Source organism: Cibotium barometz, chromosome 3, assembly GCF_041138505.1.
Source record: "Cibotium barometz isolate CiBa-2024 chromosome 3, ASM4113850v1, whole genome shotgun sequence".
Lineage (NCBI taxonomy): Eukaryota > Viridiplantae > Streptophyta > Polypodiopsida > Cyatheales > Cibotiaceae > Cibotium > Cibotium barometz.
In genome coordinates this window covers 23,217,778-23,236,216 of record NC_141048.1, presented here as the reverse complement: position 1 = coordinate 23,236,216, position 18,439 = coordinate 23,217,778, and the positions used below count along the sequence as shown (strand labels likewise).

The 18,439-nt window shown below is 36.9% G+C and overlaps 1 long non-coding RNA gene across 1 annotated transcript; it reads right to left on the bottom strand.

The window, feature by feature from the left end:
* Positions 1 to 12,809: 12,809 nt before the first annotated feature.
* Positions 12,810 to 13,853, bottom strand: LOC147639851 (uncharacterized). The gene is made up of 3 exons (XR_015269567.1): positions 13,584 to 13,853; positions 13,274 to 13,356; positions 12,810 to 13,150 (listed from the first exon to the last, which is right to left on the bottom strand). It is a non-coding gene; the product is annotated as an uncharacterized LOC147639851 (long non-coding RNA).
* Between the last annotated feature and the right edge of the window lie 4,586 nt (positions 13,854 to 18,439).

The window sequence follows — 18,439 nt, the reverse complement described above, 5'->3', positions numbered from 1 at the left end:
AGTTATTCTGGGAGATAATCAGGGAAAAGAGAAGAGGTGGAGAGAATCAGGCAAGAGGTGGAGATATTCAGGGAGTAAATCATGGAGAAATCAAGGGGATTTGATGCTTGATGTAAACTCTATAAATTGAGGCATAGCCCTAATGAGAATTTGCTGGTTTTTTGAGTATCCATGCCTACATTAATCTATCTGCTAATTACGTCTTAATCATTTCTTAATCACTTTGTTAATCATGTTGATTCTACTGTTTGATCCACCATAGCTCATCATTTTGCTCAAATTTCAACACCGGTTTATGTGTAGGATCCTTGTTCAATTGACATGACCGGCACCCACTTACATAAGCATGAATGCTCTTCCACATCCCCTTCCAAAAGAAACTTTTCCTTATTGCATCAAAGGTTTTGTAGACACCCAAATGACCAGCCATAGGAGTACAATGCATCTCTTCCATGATCTTCTTGATAAATGATGAAGTAGGAACCAAGTAGACTTTTCCTTTGTAGTAGAGGAGACCATTTTTCAGCTCATAATGGGGTAACTCTTCACATACCCCTTGCTGTAATTTCTGCACTATTTGTGAGGTTTCTTCATCAAACAAGTACTCTTCTTGTATCTCCATGATCCAATCTTTATGCACCTCAGAAATAGCATACAATGAGTAGGCCCACATACGAGACAAGGAATCGGCAACCACATTTTCTTTGCCCTTTGTGTATGTGATTTCAAAATCATAGTTTTGTAGTGTTGCTACCCACCTTCTTTGCTTAAGAGACAAATTGGGTTGTGTGAGGAAATACTTCAGCACCCTATGATCACTCCGCACATAAAAATGACTCCCATATAAGTAATGGTGCCATTTCTTGATAGCATGGAGTATAGCAATCATCTCTTGCTCATACACATGGAGTTCTCTTTCTTTGTCATTTAACTTTCTACTTTCATAAGCAATGACTCCATGGTCTTGGTAAAGTACCGCACCAATCCCTCTTCCCCTTGCATCCGCCCTTATTGTGAAAGGTTTGGTGAAGTCTGGACATACCAAAATAGGTGCTGATGTGAGCATCTTCTTCATATCTTCAAAGCTTTTGTTGGCAATGGCATCCCAAAAGAAGGTTTCCTTCTTCAATTTGTTCGTCATTGGGGCTGCAATTTCTGCATAGTGGGCAATAAAGCGCCTATAGAATGAAGATAACCCCAAAAATCCCCTCAATTGAGTAGTGTTTGAAGGAACCGGCCAATTCCTAATACATTTCACTTTCTTTGGATCCACACAAATGCCATCCTTGCTCACAATGTGACCCAAATATTCCACCTCATGTGCCATGAAGGTACATTTTGTCTCCTTAACATACAACTTGTTTTGCCTCAAGACCTCCAAAACCTCTTTCACGTGCTTCAAATGCACTTCCTCATCTTTGCTATAGATAAGTATGTCGTCGAAAAAGACCAATACAAACTTGTAGAGGAAAGGTTGAAGCACTTTGTTCATCAATGCTTGAAAAGTTGCCGGTGCATTGCATAATCCAAACGGCATAACCATGAATTGGTAAAGACCCCTTTCCGTACGAAATGCTGTTTTGAACTCATCACCACTTTTCATCCTTATTTGATGGTATCCGGAACGCAAATCAATCTTTGAAAAGCATGTGGCACCCTTCAACTCATCCAAAAGATCATCCACCCTTGGTATTGGAAATCGATTTTTGATGGTGATCTTATTCAAATCACGGTAATCAATGCACATGCGGAAAGTACCATCCTTTTTCTTTACAAGTAGGACTGGAGAAGCAAAAGGAGATTGACTTGGTTCAACCCATCCCATGTCAATGAGTTCTTTGACTTGCTTTGCCACCTCTTCCTTTTCAACCTTTGACAAACGATAGGGAGGCTTGTTGCTTGGTTTGGCATTTGGTTCCAAATCAATAACGTGATCAACACTCCTCTTTGGCGGCATTGATTTTGGCATGGTAAACACATCTTCATAATCCTTGAGTAGCTTAACCATGTCCACATTTTCGATGCAATCCTTTTTGCTATTATCTTCCTCTTTGCAAAGCTGTAGTACATAAACATAGCCCTCTTTCTTGAACTCTTTCTTCATTTGAGTAGCATTGATCATGAAGAGCTTGGACCCTTGCATTCCATTCAATGTAATAACCCCTCCATGATGCACAAAACTCATGAAACTTTTCTGTAAGTTCATGGTAAAAGAGTTCAAAGTGGACAGCCAATCACATCCAAGTACTATGTCAATTGGTCCCAACTCAATCACCAAAAGATTAACTTTGCAAGAGTAGTTCTTGGACAACTCCAATTCTGTACTTTGACACTTCATATTGCAACCCATTGAATCACTATTGGCCACTTGCACCATGTGCTTGTTTGGTAAAGAAGTTGGTTGCATTTTGAGAGTGTTCAAAGACCTTTTATTGACAAAACTATGCGTGCTTCCAGTATCAATGAGTGCATATGCTGTTCTTCCATTCACCTTGATCTTCAATCTCAATGTGTTGGCACCCTTACTTCCCGCATAAGCATCATGAGAGATTGTACACAAGGTAGTATGTGCACTATTGTTTTCATCCCACACGCATAGAGGCATCCCATCATCCATTTTGTCATGAGCAAACTTTAGTTTCCCACTCGGATCAAAAGGAAACTCGGGATTTTCTTCATCAAAACCATCATCATGAGAACCTCCACCCTCATGAGGATCTCCCCATCCTAAGGCATCATTGCATTCAAGGAATTCCTCCTCCTCATGATTAGCATTGTCCTCAGTGATAATGTAGCTTATGGAAATATCCTTGGATTTGCATACTTTGAAGTGATCCTTGTTCCATTTTTCTCCACATTTGAAACATAGACCTTTGAGCCTCATTTCATGCAAACGGTCCTCCTTGATAACCTTGCTTTTTGAACCCCCATTTGCTGGCTTGGACTCATTGTATGTAGCTTTGTTGGACATAAATGGTGGTTTAAATGGAAGTCTATTAGACCCTCTACCATACACGGTAGGAAATCTTGGAAGATTAGGTCTTGTGTTTGCATGAGAACCCATTTCAGTCCTTGTGATCACTTCCCCTTTGATATTCCCTTTGCTAGCCCACTTTGTCAAGTACTTCTCTTCATGAATTTCTGCAAGCATCATTGCCTTCTTCAAAGTGGCAGATTCATGAGACTTGACATCACCACCAATAGGAGCTTTCAAGCCCCTTATATACTTGACAACAAGATAATGCTCATCAAAGTCGTCCAAGTATAATAGAAGCTTTAGAAACTTGTGAGAATATTCCTTCACGGTAGTGATTTGCTCTAGCTTGTCCTATTCCACAATGTGATTGTCCCTTTGCATGCAAGAAGTAAACTCTTCTGCCATGTCATTCTTGAATTCTTCCCAAGTAGTGATGACATAACCATGAGATTGCTTCCTCCTCCACCAAGTGTGAGCAAAACCTTCAAGATGAAGTGAGGCGAAGTAGACTTTGGCAATCTCGCTCCTTGGGCTGATTTCGAAGTAGAGATCCATCTTGTTTGCCCACTCTTCAAAGTCTTTGATAGAATTTGATTCTCCTTTGAACTTATTAAATATGATTTTGTCCTTCACAGCATTGTCAAAATCACCATGCATTCTTGAACCCCTCTGCCGTGCTCTTGGATCATCAAATCCTCTTCCTTCACCCAAGTGTCTATGCATTTGCTCATCTTCCAATTGCCAATCACCTGCATCTTTAAATCCCTTATGTTCATACCCTCTTCTTGCATCTTGCATAAAGGATGAAGTTCTTGGAATACTGGCATTGGATCTCTCATAAGAAGCATCACCCATAGGTCTCTTGCCCTTGTCCATGTAAGAAGAATGTGGCATCATTTGAGGTGGCATCATTTGTCTTACTTTGTTCTCTTCTGGCATAGAAGGCTTTCCATCATGTTTGGCATCATAATGTACACCATCCATTGCATTCATATCGGCTTCTTTGTTGAGCTTGAGAGGAGCCAATTCACTAATGGCTTTCTCCAAGTCTTTTAACCCTCTTTGCATCACGTCATCCAGGTAGTGGTGTCGCTTGTCGAACCGTTCCATGAGGTGTTCACCAAATTGTTGTTGCCGATTTGTTTGGTTATTTTCAATCCTTTGAAACATACTCTCCATAGCCATTAACATCATGTCCACTGTTAGCGGAGTAGTTCCCAAAGATTGAGGCATTTCCACTGGCTGAGATTCATCTGGAGATGGTGCTTTTATGGTTGAACTTTCTTCATTCCTCGTTGATGAACTCGTTGCCATCATTGCTTCCGGTTGTCTTTGATCATTTTCATTCCGGGCTCCCTTGTTTTGACCTCCTCTAGTCATTTCCATGCGCGCAATTGATCCCTCCTTGCAAAGACCACTTACTTGATTTTTTTTTCTCTATTCAAACGGTATCCGATTTGGGTGATCTTTATATCGACGCGAAGTTCTCGATGAGACGAATAAGAATCCCCAAAAACAGATCTAAAAAAGTCAACAGTCTTTGACCAATCAACTGTACCGGCTGAAAGTCAACTCTTGATGTTAACCGCCCAATTCTTATCCGATTTGGGTGATCTTTATATCGATGCGAAGCTCTTGACGAGACGAGTAAGGATCCCCAAAAACAGATTTGAAAAAGTCAACAGCCTTTGACCAGTCAACTATTCTAGCTGAAAGTCAACTCTTGACTTTGACCGCTCAATACTACTCCGATTTGAGTGATCTTTAGCTTGTTTGAAAGAGGTTTTCGGGTAGATTGAAGGGCTTTCAGGACAGATTTGAAAAGCTTTTGAAAAACCCTAGAAATTCAAGGATTTGTCTTGGCTGCAAGTAGGCAAATTTTGCAAAAATTTTGCCATAGTCTCCCCTCTTTTTGCACCAAATCTCAATCAAATCAAAGCATCTCAATCAAGTATTAAAATCCTTATGCATTTGACCACTGTAAGCAAATCAATCCTCAATCATTTTTCCATCTGAGCATGTGTCCTTATGGCATCAATTTTGTCCTTTTGCATAAGAAGTCGATGTAGAGGATTTGCTTGTTTGCTCAAGTCGAATGAAGTGGTCGATGAAGCGCGTCGATGCTTGCCGATCTCTCGGCCAAGCACTTCTCACCCCTTCACCAAGGTGAAGGTTGAGGCCATTTCTTTACCACCAAGTACCTAATCCTCTTCCTTACCGCGTTACCCGGCACTAACGGCAAGGAAGATTCAAGACATTCTCCCCTTGGCCTCTCCTCCAAATGCCAAGGTACCCTTACTTCATTCTAGATTCTAGGAATAAAGTGGGGTATAATCGTGAGTGGAATGTGGTTACAAGCTCAAATGAATGAGTAGAGTTGACTTACAATTGATTTATAGCATGACTCATGCTCATTCATATCATAATACATGGTTCATAGTGCTTCCTTCATCACATCCACTCATGGCAATGTCAATACATTTCCACATACATCAACAACATCCAAGTGTCACGGAGCGGTGATCTCGGGTCGCGTTCTGGGCGCGAGTTCCCGCTCGGGACTAGAAAATCCAGTACAAAAGTGAAAACAGAGAGCACTTGCTGAATCTTGCACCTCAAGACCTATAGCTCGTCTCGAAGAGGACAACGAGCCGGTCGTTTTGAGTACTAGAACTCCAAAAACGGAGTTTGTATGAGAGAGTTATGACCAAAAACGTGCAACCGGCAATGGAAAACGGTGTCACCAAAAAGCGGGCTTCCAACCCAAAACATTTTATTCAATCCCCCAAATGTGCCCAAAGCTATGCTCACTTATGCCAATATGCAAGGCATAGCATTGAATGGCTATGTGTAGCATTCAAGCATTCATAATGCATAAAGAAGAGCATGAATGGCCATGATTAAAGTCCAATTTCTGAAAATGAGGGTTTTATGTGTAATAAAACCCTAATTCACTCCATAGCTTGAAAGAATGCTTCAAAATTGTAAGGAAGTGATGGAGCAACTCACCAATGTCACCCGGGAAGCCTTAATGCTTGAATTTGTTGAAGGAGATTAAGATTAGGGTCACTTTGGTGAAAAACGTGGGTAGCTTTGGTAGTGATTTTCAGCCACATTGGGAGCCCCATTGCTCATGGAAAATAGGTGAAATACTTCCTAAAACATTGCTAGATACATGAGAGACTCAATGCCCTTTTCTCATGTTGAGATTCCATGGCTAGGGTTTGCAAGAAAGCTCCCAAACAGAAAAACGTTTTTGATTAACAATTGCTAATCAAGATTAGTGAATTTTTCCCAATTTGGTCCACTCATTCAAAAAAAATTAGGTCCATGTGCTCAGATTTGAACCACAAACTCTACCTTAGCCATATCCCCTTCCCCCATGAATCAAATGAAGCAGAAATTTCACGAAATGAGAAGAAGAAAAGAAAATTAAAAATCATGGATCAAAAGCCATGCTCTGATACCAATGAAAGAAAGTAACAGGGGTGGGTTAGTCCCTCACCAAGGGAGTGGCTCATGAAGGAGTCACCACTTAGCATCTCACGGGAGAAGCTCACCATTGATTCTTGGAACAAATAACATTATCATCAATGAGCCATAATCCCATTTACATTGGTATTTATACTCCACCCAAGAGTTCATACCTACTTACTAGTTGTCCATGGCCTTGGGCCCATAATGCGCTTTCTTACAACTATCTTTATCGAAGGGTAATATTTTAATTACTACTTTACTGAATTTCATTCATTGAGTATTTACTTAAGTGAATTCAAAACTAATCACAAATTCCTATGAGGGATAAATTAATCATTTAACTAAAATTCTGACTTTGATAGATTTTCTAAATTTTCTCATTATCATCCTAGAGAATATGAAACGGTAAAATTTTCTTTCACAGAGTATTTACTTAATTCATTTACCCATATTCATGGGATTTAAACAAGGATTAAAGAGAACTCTTGTTTTGATATAAAAATTTCTATATGCATCTATTTATGCATAAAATCCAACTTCTATGGAAATAACACTTTTATATAAAAGAAAATCCTTTTATGCATCTATTTATGCATAAAAATCAATATTAGTGAAAGTAACACTTTTACAATAAAAAATTTTCTTTTATACATCATTTTATGCATAAAAATTGATATTAGTGAAAGTAACACTTTTATAATAAAAAAATTCTTTGATGCATCATTTTATGCATAAAAATCCATTTTGATGAAAGTAACACTTTTATAATAATAAAAATTCTTTTATGCATCATTTTATGCATAAAAATCCCTTTTGATGAAAGTAACACTTTTATAATAAAAATATTCTTTTATGCATAAAAATCAATATCGACGAAAGTAACACTTTTATAATAAAAAAATTAACGAATATGCATCTTTCTATGCATAGAATTTATATCTAATGAAAATTACTCTTTTATAAATAAAAAATAATCAATTTATGTCTAATGAAAATCACTCTTTTATAATAAAAAAATAACCAATATGCATCTTTCTATGCATAGAACTTAATTCTATTGAAAATCACTCTTTTATAATAATAAAAAATAATCAATATGCATCTTTCTATGCATAGAATTTATATCTAATGAAAATCACTCTTTTATAAAAAAAAACAATCAATATGCATCTTTCTATGCATAGAATTTATATCTTATGAAAATCACTCTTTTATAATAAAAAAATAACCAATATGCATCTTTCTATGCATAGAATTTAAATCTTATGGAAATAACACTTTTAGAATAAATATATTTCTACTATATGCATAGAATGAAAATGACACTTTTAGAATACACAAACGATAGGGATTATTCTTCTAGAATAATAAAAGATGAAACTTATTTCACAAATTTTTAGAAAATTTTACCATAACCTCCTTTGTATGGCTGACCATTTTTCAAATTTTCCTATCTTAAAATTACGTAAAAATTATCCCCAAATGATTTTAAGCACTCTAAACTAATCAATTTTCACTTTTAAAAAAGAAACAATATGAAAAGTTTAATTCCAACAATTAGATTACTTAACTAGGATAAAGAAGGGCTGATTTTAAGAATGAGAGAGGGGGAAAGCCTTTCCAGCAAGGCATAGCATCAGATTATCATTTCAAACAAAACAAAATTTAGAAAACCATTAAAAGAGTAAAGAAAAATATAAGATTTCTAACTTACATGAATTTTGGGAGCTTTCCTTTGGCTTAATGGTTTGAGGGATCTACTCTTGTTTGCAACAAGAGTGGCCACCAATTCTTTAGAAGAGGGAAAGGTCAAAAACTAGTGAATTATTGAGAAATTCAGAGTTCTTGGCTCTTGGGAGGAGTAGAGTAACAGTGCATAAAACACTATTAAGCTTCAACAAAGGGGGAGGCTTCTATTTATAGGAAAAAGTGAGCTCCTAACCAAGCAAACTAGTTCTAGAATTTTCCAGATCACTTTGGTCAATTTTTGACCATTTTTAGGTCAAATTAGCTTAGTTTTTGAAACTAGACTTGAATTAGGAGAGAGGAGAGATAAAATATCTCAATTTTTGATAATTTAAAACTCCACCACACATGTGAAATAGGTGCCTCCTTCATGAGGTGGGAATTCCCATTGTGAGGTATCAAAAATCTATTTTCCTTTGGTCCTTAGTCCACTCTTCATCTTATGTGAGTATTTACTCATTTTTTTTGGGGGGGTTTCTTTATTTCTTCTATTTATCTTCTCCACACATTTGGATGAATCTGATTGGCCCTCTTAAAACTTTATTTTAAAAGTTTCAAAAAATCTAGACCCCTAGGATAAGGCCTCTTGAATAGATTATACTTGATTTCTAATGCACCTTTTGAAAATCTTTTTGAACTTTTATTTTGGGGGAACTTATTTTAATAATAAGATATATTTTTCCATCCAAAAATATTCAAAATCTGAATAATCTCTCTCTAGAATATTTTCTCTCTCTAGGCCAGGTAGAAACAAGATCTTTTATATTTCTGAAGAGGGATTTGATTTACAGGGGAAGATGCTGGACATCTTGAGAGGCTGGGGAGGAATCTTACATTCTCTCCCACTTGAAAAACGTGAGATGTTCTCATCTCGCAAACTCGGGGTAATCCCGCAACAGTTCGGCTTCTTTCTCCCAGGTGGCATCTTCAAAAGGATAGAACTTCCATTTAACCAATAACTCTCTCAGAATTCTATTCCTGAGAACCTTTTCTCAAACATCAAGGATTTCTTTAGGTTGGAGTTCCATCTGCCCTTGGGTTGAAGAAGTTCATCTAAAAAGAAAAACTCCTTTCACTTCCGCCTCATGCCTATTTATTAGCCTTGAAACATCATGCACTTTGATACCTTGCCATAGTGTCTCAAGCTCCTCAATCAAAGGCTCGAGGTACATATCCATGCTCACCACCTTATACTTGCCTAGTACAAGGAGAGCAAGCCATGTGATATGACCTTTCCTTATTTGCCACCCATGGAGGGAGATTGTAATTCATCAATACAATAGGCCAAGTAAACCATGATGTGGACTTGAAGCTAAATAGGTTGTTACACCATCCATGCCCAAAGCCAAATGGGTTGTTACACCATCCATGCCCAAGCCAAGACATAAGTGATGGGGCTCTTCTTTAAACTCTAGAAATTGATGCTCCACATGTTGCCCTGCTGGTGAACCAGCTACTACGACCCTCATGATGCCATGAGTTGAGCAATAAGTAGCATTCCATTTCCTGAATTTTGCAATCCCCTTACATGTGCTGGATGCAAGGAATGATAGGGAAGTGTCTCAACACCTTTCGAGGAACTTTGTCTCCTTATAATAAATCATCCCTATATTGTCTCTCTCCACATTGTGCAAATTTTAAATATAGAAATAAAAATTGTTGAAATATTGAAATATTGCCACTGTGCTTGAATTTGAGGAATTGGCAAAATATTTAAAGTAGAGCTTGTATGATAAAAGATAAGTGGTAGAAATAATTTTGTTGACGTTGAATAGTCAACAAAAAGCCATGATTTCAGAAGTCTTCAAAAGCTTAAAAATATTTCCCAAGAAATGCATCCGCGAGGTAGAAGATAACTTAACTGCTTGACGCCAAAATCATCTGAGCAATAATGTGTTGAAGAAGTCTTCAAAAGTTCATAAAATTTTATGGAAGAATTACTATCAAATTTTTGTCCACTTGCTGTTAAATTTTTTCTCATGGAGATCTCTCAAATCTGAAGTTTTTAGGTTGCAAAGTATTGCTGAGATTATCCGTCTCCTCGAAGAAATGAAAGGATTTAAAGCTTGTAGCAATATAGGCTTTTAGAGATTATATAATACGTAAGCTTTTGAAAGTTATAAGATTTTAAAAAGTTTTGATTATACTAAGCTTTAAAGCTTAAGATTTTTTTTAAAACAAAAATAGTTCTTCACAATTGTTTATCCCCACGGCGTGTGAATGTGAGAGAGAAAAATAGCTAGCCATTCGCGATTTTGCCGCCCGTGTGGACGGAGAGAGAAGGGAACAAAAAAATTAAAGGTTTAATATCCTTGATTTTCCTCTTGATTAAGCTTTAACCCAAGGATTTATGAGACTATAAAAGCTAATAAGCAATTTCTTTTGAAATTGATATATGGAAAAATATTCACCATCCATTATAAAATTATGTCATAGCTAGTGGTTTAGCAATATGAAAGTGGCCTAATCCTCCTTTATATGCCAAATTCATCCATATACACAGATTAACGAGAGGTCAAGAGTTGAGGAAAACCGTTTCTCATCAAGATGGGTGGTTTTTGGCTTCACAGAAGTGGTTTAAAAAGTAAAGGTAGCATGAATTGCTAGCCTTTAATCTAGTTCTCCATCCAGTGGTCCCAAAAGTTCCCATAAACCATTTAATATTTGTCCAAGTGTCCTTAAGCTTTTGCCTTCTTTATCCTCTAAATTTTTGTGAGCTTTTCCCTATTCTTCAAGTGCAAGTACCCATAGCTGTAATACCACAGTCACAGGACCTCATGTAGTTCTTGAAGAGTAAATCAAAACTCACATACACATCAATGACCTAAGCATAGACTTGAATCAAATTAACAAGATTAAAGCATAGCATAGAACATGAAAATAGAGTAAACATCACCATCAACACACTATTGGGTGCAATCTTCCCCCTCATGCATGCAGCTCGACTTTCACAACATGAGTATTTTGAGAATTGTATTCAAAATATAGCCAAGGAGCTAATAATAGTTGTGCATACAAAATAGGTTTTGCTTTTTCACTTTTACAAAAATAACTCAAGCACTAGAGCTTGTCCACACACTAAGTGTAAAATAACCAAAACTTCTCTAACACACGTGCTAGTAATATAGCAACGACACGCAAAAGTGTGCATAAATAATATGTACAATCATTTGGCACATGGCCAACAAAATAACTCATATAAAGTAATAATCTCAGATAATATAGACAAGATCCTCCATGTTCAACACACACATTGCTCATCAACTATCTTACAAATGTAAACACATTAGTTATTCCAATTAACTCCTCTCACCATAATTAAACGTTGATAGTCACAAACACAACATACAATTAATCCTAATATGAAACGTTGATAGGCACCAACACAACATACACTTCACCACTTGTTACCCTTCGCGATGAGAGTATCATTATACACGTCATCTAGCATGGCGTGTCTTACCACATGGCACACTAGCATGCAAGCATCACCCCATTAGCCAAAGCATGGGCATTATGTAATAGTGTGTGTGTGTATATGTATATGTATGTATATATGTATATATACATATATACATATTGTGCTTCACAATACTTGTAGCGACTTTATGCAAGAGTTTCATCTAGACATTTAGATCACATCTCACACCAGGGAGCATGTTGGTGTTTGCATGATGAAACAAACGATTATTCGATTCCAACCAACCCACAAGTATTCAACACGTATGACATTCCATTAGCCAAAGCATGGGCATTATGTAATAGTGTGTGTGTGTATATGTATATGTATGTATATATGTATATATACATATATACATATTGTGCTTCACAATACTTGTAGCTAACTTTATGCAAGAGTTTCATCTACACATTTAGATCACATCTCACACCAGGGAGCATGTTGGTGTTTGCATGATGAAACAAACGATTATTCGATTCCAACCAACCCACAAGTATTCTACATTTATGACATTCCACACTTCTATAACACTTTAACTATTGCCCTAATAATATTTCTTACCATTTAAGTTCCCAATCCTAAAGAGGGGAGACACATAGATTCAGGAACTGAAGTACTTCCCTGTTATGTGTAATGGTTTCTTGTTCCCATTTTTGTCACATTAATGAATGGGATCAAAGAAAAAGAGAGCGTCCTAATTGGATTTGTTTATGAAAATAAAGAGTGTGAATCTTCTTTTATATCTTATTTAAGTGATGCCACTAGCGGCTCCTAGCTACCCCACTTGGCAGCTCCTATTCTTCTAGACTATACTACTTCTGTTTTAATAAATTTTTTCTAATAGGCTTTCCAAAAAAAAGAGTCGGCTACCTTCTTCTTCTTCTTCTATGTTTTATTTAAGAGATGCCACCTGGTGGCTCTAGCTAGATGCCCCACTTGGCAGTTCCTCCTTTCTTCTCTTCTTCTACACTATACTACTACTATTTTACTACTATAATGTGTGTGTGTGTGTGTGTGTGTTTGTATGTATGTATGTGTGTGTGTGTGTGTGTGTCGCTTATCGTCGACTTAGAGGGTTATACACCCAATCGACGGAGAGAGAGAGACGTACGTACATATATAGCCAACACCTATGAAGGTGTTGGCTATATATGTACACCCAATCGGAGAGAGAGAGAGAGAGAGACGTACGTACATAAATAGCCAACACCTATGAAGGTGAGTTATATGGGCATGGATTTAAATGTACATATATAGCCAACACCTGAGTTATATGGGCATGGATTCAAATGTTGATTTTAGGAAAAGAGACACTTCTAAGTTGGCTCCTAAGTGCGTTGTAAGTATGGCCTTCTAAAATTTGTATTAAATTGAAACTCCCTAGACTGAGGCTGGAACACTCAACAGCAGGTGGGGCCAGGAGATTCAGAAATTCCGTCTGACATTAGCAAGCGCTTCGTCTTCGTCAAGCCATCGGCCTGCCGCTTCTCCTGAGAAGAAGTGGGGAACCAGAAACCCAATACTACATCAGATAAATTTGCACGCAAGAAATTAATTAATCGCCATGCAATGTCTACAGTACACTCATGATCGAGAGAAAAATAAATGTTTACATCTGCTAATTCCAAAGCTTTCACAGCTGCTGGTTGATCATCATCTGCTCTGCTTCTGAAGCTCTCGGGTTCAGGTCCGGCGGCTGCATTTCATCGATTAGAACTCCATTATTGAATGAGCTGCAGGTGCTTAATACTTTCGCTAAACGATACTTTATCCAAGCATAACTATTAACATTGAAAGAATTGATGGACGCTAAGGCTGGCGCAATTATATTAAACATTATCATAAACGTCCATAATTATAACACACGGAGTGCAGTATTCGAATTATGACAAAAAGAAGACACAGCAATTCCACTCAGCTTGCCTGCTGCTGCTAATGTCGGAGGCGCCATTGCATGCGAGAGCAGGAGCGCAAGGAGGGCGAACGTTAGGGAGAAGGCTAGTCTCATTGCGTAATCAGCTGAGACAACAGAAATTATGGTAATGGGGGATTAAGAGCGATCAACGGTGAAATCAAGTCCTACGTCCAGAAGGAATGCTGGTCGAGTCCTACGGCCAGAAACCGAAGGCCTGACTTGTTGAGATGCCGGAACCGCACACGGCACGGCGCCGTCTCTTTTGACGAAGTCTCGCACCAACACGGTGACAAGACGACTCACAGCCCACAGGTCAATCAATCCTTTTCAGCATGAATTGAAGAGGAAATTGTAATTTTGAACAAGTTTTTTCTTTACACTGAAATCTAAATATAACTAAAACTTGAAAATTTTTTAGGAGGTTTTTTTCCTTCTAATTCCCTCAATTTGAGAAGGTCAATATTGAATGGGATTAGAAGAAAACGGTGAAATTAACCTATGATTAAGAAGCAACGTAAATATGTCAGATTAAACGAAGACGTGATCAAATGAATGTAGACGAACGCAGGACTACCAACTAATTATGGAACTCCTAACTTCTTGAGACACCATAAAATCAGAATGTGGAGTGCTTAAGAGCTTTTATAAACCTTGGTGCACAGATTTTTCAAAGCTTGGAAGATTCGGATGGCGAAAACGAAAAATTCTAAGGGCATACTTCGCATCATTTCCTTGACTTCTCACATGGAAAATAAAAAATCGAAAAGTCGTTGGGTTCCATGCTAGCACCTTCTTCCTCGGAGGGAAAAAAGAAGAAGAAAGAGGAGTGTATCTGTTATTGTTTTTTATAATAAAAAACTGGCACATGAGTGGTGAAAGTGAGCATCCCAATTGAAAGGGAGTGCATTTACTACTATTGTATTTTGTCACAATAGTTAATGGGGTCAAAGAAAAAGAGAGCGTCCCAATTGAAAGGGAGTGCATTTACTACTATTGTTTTTGTCACATTAGTTGCGTCCCAATTGAAAGGGAGTGCATTTACTACTATTGTTTTTGTCACATTAGTTAATGGGGTCAAAGAAAAAGAGAGCATTTACTATTGTTTTTTGTCACATTAGTTAATGGGGTCAAAGAAAAAGAGAGCATCCCAGTTGGATTTGTTTATGTGAATAGAGAGAGTGAATTTCCTCAACTCATAAGTAAAGATGGACTAGTGTTTACTAATCCAACTTGCATTTTAGTTGAGTAAGCCCAAAACCATCCATGGGATTGGCTCACTTGCATAGCTTGATTGACTTCCCAAGTTTGCGGAAATATGTCTCTTTTGACAAAGTCTCACACCCAAACAAAAAAGTTAATACAGTGGGGTGAAAAGACTAAGGTGGGTTCCTAGGATTATGATGAAAAAGGTCAATTATTGTACATTTGTGCTCTTTATAAACAAGTGAAGGGTTCACTCCTACCTTCCTTTTTTTCATTTTTTAGGTGGTGTGTGTTGTATAATATAGATTGAATATTATTAAGTATTATTTCAATATCATAAAATATATATTATAAGACAATCTACATCACCACATAATATAAATAACATGAATAATTTTGAGTAAGTTTTTATTAAAGATAATATTTTCTATTTCTAAGCTGTGATTTATTACATTCCCCTTATTAATTGATCAAAATAACATGAATTCTACATGAATGTCAAATGGTACAAGCATTGTATAGGCACAAACACATAATATTATAAGGGCAAATTTTAGTATGTGTTCAAAGTATAATAACATGGTCATTAGAATTTATATCAAGTTTAATATGAGTTTTTAATTATATATCATGCCTTAGTACTATCATATATAATATTTTTAATATACATTTAATAATTTTTAATTTCATTATTATATATCATGGCTTAGTACTATCATATACAGTATTTTAATATACTTTTTAATTATATATATTTTCTATGTTATAAAATTTATAATTATGTAATATTCATTAATCAATCATAAGAATAGGGTGAAAGCATGGATTGGTGTACAACGTTTCTACCAGTTTGAAGTTCTCCTTGGAGGTACTTGTGGGTTTAACTCAGAAGTTTTTGTAAGGAGACAATTTCTCTTGTAAATATTTTCTTTTCACACACATTGTTGTTATCATTATTTAACTACACGTAAACATTATCATTATCTCACACATGTAGCTGATATCATTATAACTACATGGACCCAACCCTGTCGATGTTCGAGCATGCATCCTATGACATAGCTAGTTTCCCCTCCCTACTACACAACTAGCTCCTCTCTCTCTCTTTTGATCCTAATAGACCCCTCTCTCCCCCCCCCCCACCTGCGCCCCCTTCCCCTCATTTCTGTGGGCGAGTCAATAGTGAAGGTCTACCAAACACTCATCTTCCCTTCCCCTTCCCCTTTCCCTATTTTCAATGGGTAGGATGAATACACCAACACGGAAGTGAACTTTGAAGGCCCGATAAGAAACTCCCAGGCATCGTCATAAGAGACTTCACTAGGGAGAGCTACCTCCTCAAAATGGATGACACGTGCCTTCTCAAAATGGAAGTTATCTTCTAAATGTTGATTTGTTGCTCTTTAAATAGTAAATTTCATGCACATGCACGTATATGTATTGCTAATGAAGTTGCACTATGGTGTTACAGGGAAGGCTGCAATGGAAGAGTATCCGAAGATATTAAAGGTTTGTCACACAGTAGAGGAGCTCCATTTAGAGTATGGGCTCAGCATGGAGGGGAAATTTCCTAAAGATTTATCTCTTCCCGAAGAAGAATGGTTGGTAGTGTTAAAAACAAGATACTAGAAGAAGAGAAAGATTTATCTCAGTAATGTGTTGTCAAATTTGTAGAGGAGTGTCGTCTTCTATCCCACAGTGTGTTAGGATCCCCCATCAAACCATGAGATTACTTCCAAGTTTGCTTGCGGCTTTGCATTTGAAAGATGCAAAGCAACCCAAGGTGACTCACCTAAGCACTGGATTACATGGGCAAAGTTTGGAGAGAATGTTTTACAGATTTGTAGATCACATGCGCATTGGCTAGAAAAATGGATAATTGGCGAAGATAAAATGGACCATGCAATGTGTAACCAAGTGCATCAGGTCAAAGCACAATGTCAAGGAAGTGGACCATGAAAGAGGAATGTCAAGGAAGTGGACTATGAAAGAGGAATGTCAACAAAAGTGGAAGAGGCCTAGGAAAGCTACAACCACCTTGCATGACATATATTAACATGGTAGAGGCAATGGCAACAAAAACCTCTGCAAGAGCGTCTACAAAAAGAGAGGAGCTTGCAAAGATTAAAAAAGAGCTCCTTGAGAAGGACGCTCTGCTTTGGAACGAAGGTAGTTTTACTACTATTTGCAAGGGAGCTGCAAAGTGATATTAATAGCCTAACACGACACCTTGAGGAGTTACAACGATTTCCATCACCAAATGAAGATAAGGTGCGAGACCTAGAAGTGGATATTATTGCTTGCAAATGGACACTTTGTTAGCTTAGAGTCAATGATGACTTGATTCAAAAGAAGGAACAAGTGGTATCATTGCAGGTATGCACTCTTTACAACGTAATATCACCAGTAGTAGTGAAAATAGCAGTACTTTTATAAATAGAAAGGTAGAGAGATGTTGGGTTCATTTTGTTGCTAAAAAGCTTCTATTTTCACTACAATAGTGGGATCGCTACTCAACAGCAATATTTTGCTTCTATTTTTGTTGTTGAGTAGTGAAAGAACTGTGTGGAAAAAAAAGCTAGGGTAGAATGGGAAGTCTGCACAAGACTACCCAGTCCACCCCCAACTCTTTTTTTTAATTAAAACAAAGTCATAGTTTTGTGATACAAACATATACTTGAAAAAGACATAAGCTGAGCATAAACTAAGAAGAATGTAAGTGATCCCAATATGTATTATATTTCCCGAATTGTTGAGCCTTTGGCCATTTATACAAAAAATAAATCAAAGAAGAGGAGGCTATGTGAAATCCTCATCGAATTTCGAGTGCTCATCATTGTCTTCATCCTCCTCTTCAATTCCTTCTCCCACTTCATGCTCATAATCTGTATCTTCCCCTTCATCCTACATACATGTAAACAAGAGCAAGGTACGTGCAAATACAATAAAAGACAATTAGATATAGATACTGAGAAGGGCTATTTCACTACTTACCTCGTCTACTTGAATCACCCACAACGGACTCTCGTTCAGGCGTACACCTTGCGTGCATTCACTCCCACAATTAATGAATGTCAAATGGTACAAGCATTGTATAGGCACAAACACATAATATTATAAGGGCAAATTTTAGTATGTGTTCAAAGTATAATAACATGGTCATTAGAATTTAGAATTTATATCAAGTTTAATATGAGTTTTTAATTATATATCATGCCTTAGTACTATCATATATAATATTTTTAATATACATTTAATAATTTTTAATTTCATTATTATATATCATGGCTTAGTACTATCATATACAATATTTTAATATACTTTTTAATTATATATATTTTCTATATTATAAAATTTATAATTATGTAATATTCATTAATCAATCATAAGAATAGGGTGAAAGCATGGATTGGTGGTACAACGTTTCTACCAGTTTGAAGTTCTCCTTGGAGGTACTTGTGGGTTTAACTCAGAAGTTTTTGTAAGGAGACAATTTCTCTTGTAAATATTTTCTTTTCACACACATTGTTGTTATCATTATTTAACTACACGTAAACATTATCATTATCTCACACATGTAGCTGATATCATTATAACTACATGGACCCAACCCTGTCGATGTTCGAGCATGCATCCTATGACATAGCTAGTTTCCCCTCCC